General features: G+C 44.5%; 1 non-coding gene across 1 annotated transcript; it reads left to right on the forward strand.

The window, feature by feature from the left end:
• The first annotated feature begins 2299 nt into the window (after positions 1-2299).
• LOC130464510 (small nucleolar RNA R71) lies at positions 2300-2406 on the forward strand. Its single transcript, XR_008924914.1, has one exon. It is a non-coding gene; the product is annotated as a small nucleolar RNA R71 (small nucleolar RNA).
• Positions 2407-3041: the final 635 nt, after the last annotated feature.

Consider the following 3041-nt stretch of genomic DNA (forward strand, 5'->3'; position numbering starts at 1 on the left):
AAATATACTGCAAGAAACTCATCCGTGCGCGCCCGATCGGGCGCGCCTCGCCCGATACGAATCGGGCGGTTTGCAGCATGCTTGGCCTTGTGCGTAATTTCACTTTCTCGAACTTGGAGCTTTAGACCTGCACATTATTAAACACCCAACCAGCGTAATGCCCTCTTCTCGCCTCACTAACACCAAAAACAATACTTAAACACACGTAGGTAATGGAAAATACTAACTAAACACACAAAAATTAGAATCAACAATTAAACTTATACTACTAAGGCAATAAATGGATAATGAATTACTCATCCCCTATGAGATTGATGTAATGTCCCCATTACACAATCTCCGTTTATGCGCAGACAATGGACATGAAAGGGATGAGAGCCACGACAGCTCATCGAATGGGGGCACCAAAGATGGTGCCATCTGGTGTCACATCGATTACCTTGGATGAGCTGTGTGGTGCGGGAAGTGACAGATCACGACCCCGATCATGAATATGATGTCCACCGTTTACAGAACTTTCGGCCCTTTGGATCGTGGCATCATCAATCCGTCCCTTCTTTCGAACCCATGCCGAAGAGTGCATACTCCGATCACCTCCACCTGCAAGACAATTTGAAACATGTGCTTTTTTCGAGGAGTTATTAGAGTTAGTATGAGTCAATTCGGTATTAAAATAATCATTAGAAACATTGACTCCAAAACATGACTCCTCTACCATAGGGTTCTTAGCAACATGGGTTAAATTGAAAGTAACCTTATCATCCCCCACATTTAAGGTCAGCTTGCCATTCTTGACATTTATGATTGCCCCCGCAGTGTGTAGGAAAGGCCGACCTAAAATAATAGGAATTTGCCTATCCTCTTCCATTCTAAAACAACAAAATCAACAGGAATAAAGAATTTACCTACGCTAACAGGCACATCTTCTAAGACACCTAGGGGGTATTTTACAGATCTATCGGCCATTTGCAGAGTTATGTTGGTAACTTTTAAATCACCCATGTTCAACTTAGTACATACAGACAGGGGCATGACACTAACACTGGCACCTAAATCACATAAGGCTTTGTCAATAAAAAGGTTGCCAATATTACACGGGATAGAGAAACTCCCGGGGTCCTTCAACTTGGGTGGAGACTTATTTTGTAGTAAGGCACTGCACTCCTCAGTAAATGCAACAGTCTCCACCTCACTAAATGCTCTCTTCCTAGTCAAGATGTCTTTCATGTATTTAGCATATGCAGGTACTTGAGTAATTAATTCAGTGAAAGGGACTGTTACCTGCAGATTCTTTAGCTGACGATGAGGGAAGGGAAGTTTGATAGGTGGAACTTGTATCTCAACTTTCTTCTCAACCCCTGTGTTAGCTTCCTTATCCTTGACCACCTTCTCACTTTCTCCTGGCACAGCACCACCAACAGATACTTCAACCCCTTCCTCTATAGTCATAGGTGGCCCATCATACTCATATCCACTCCGCAAAGTGACATCATTTACAGACTCTCTGGTCACAGGCTGTGAAGGGAGTTGACCTTTGGGTCTCTCTGCAAGAGCGGTAGCCATTTGTGCCAATTGTTTATCCATGATCTTGTTATGAGCAGTGAGGGCATCGATTTTGGCATCCTTTTCGCTCAGAGATCTCTGCAATTCCAACATCATATTCCTCATCTCTACAAGCATGGGATCAGGTTGTGTGGGTTGAGGTTGTGGTGGTAAGCCAGGTGATCCACTAGGTTGCGAGTTGTAGTTACTCCGCGGTTGGTAGGGTTGTTGTGGTGGTGGAGGGTGTTGAATCTGGTGGGGGTTCTGAACATTAGTACTCCTATATGATAATAGGGGGTTGTTTTTATACCCCTCATTGTATGAGTTGGAATACGGATTGTTCTGCTTGTAGGACTGGAATGCATTGCATTGTTCGATGGAGCTCCGGCATACCTGTGCATAATGGCCTTGCATCCCACAACTATTACAGACATTAGCAGATTGGGCACTCATTGCAGCGACACTAGCATGTTGGGTGGATTGGGAAGATGCGATCTGTATATTGTCTAGCTTGTGATGTAGGGCAGTTAGCTGAGCAGTAAGCTGTTCAATAGAATTCATCTCATGCTTAACACCTCGGTCGGCAAAACCTCTAGGATTCCCATATTGGGCACTATGGATGGCCATCTCCTCAATCACCTCCAAAGCTCTAGGCACCTCCAGTTGCATAAATCTCCCACTGGCAGCTGAATCCAAAAGACACCTAGACTCATTACCCAGACCATTGTAGAACTGCTGAACCAGGAACCAGTCATCTAAACCATGGTGTGGGCACTCTCTTTGCAAGTCCTTGAATCTCTCCCAAACTTCGAACAAACTCTCATCTACTTGTTGAGAGATACCTAATATCTGACCCCTCAGACGAGCTGTCTTCTCAGGTGGGAAATATTTAACATAGAATGCAAGGGCCAAAGAATTCCAATCGGTGATTTTCATAGATGCGCGGTTGAGACTGTTAATCCATAGCTTGGCCTTCCCACTCAATGAAAATGGAAAGAGTATCTCCATAGTCTGCTCCGGTGTTAAATTCTTCTGCTTAATGGTGGCACAATACTGAATGAAAGACTGAATGTGGAGATTGGGATATTCACCCTTTTCCCCACCGAATTGGTGTCTCTCGATCATGTTTATCAGCTGGGGTTCAATCTTGAAATTCTCGACCGCAATGGAAGGCATGATTGCCTTGGGAAGCATAGACAGACTTGGTTTAGAATAGTCTGTAAGCCTTGGCACAAGTGGGGGTGGTGGTGCTTGGTCACCCATCTCTGAATCTGTATGGAATAGATTGCTAATCAGATAGTCGAATTCAGAGTCAGAATAGTCTCTCAACTGTTCAACGAATCTACGCCGTCTACGAAAGGTCCGTTCAGGTTCAGGATCGAACGAAGTCAGATCGCTGGTATGGACAGTCCTGGGCATAAACAAGCAAGAACTAGAAAACAGTCGTGAGATCCGGTCTCAAGGAACGGGAGTCCCTTGAGAAGTGACAAACAATAATC

Source organism: Spinacia oleracea, chromosome 6 (genome assembly GCF_020520425.1).
Source record: "Spinacia oleracea cultivar Varoflay chromosome 6, BTI_SOV_V1, whole genome shotgun sequence".
Classification (NCBI taxonomy): domain Eukaryota; kingdom Viridiplantae; phylum Streptophyta; class Magnoliopsida; order Caryophyllales; family Amaranthaceae; genus Spinacia; species Spinacia oleracea.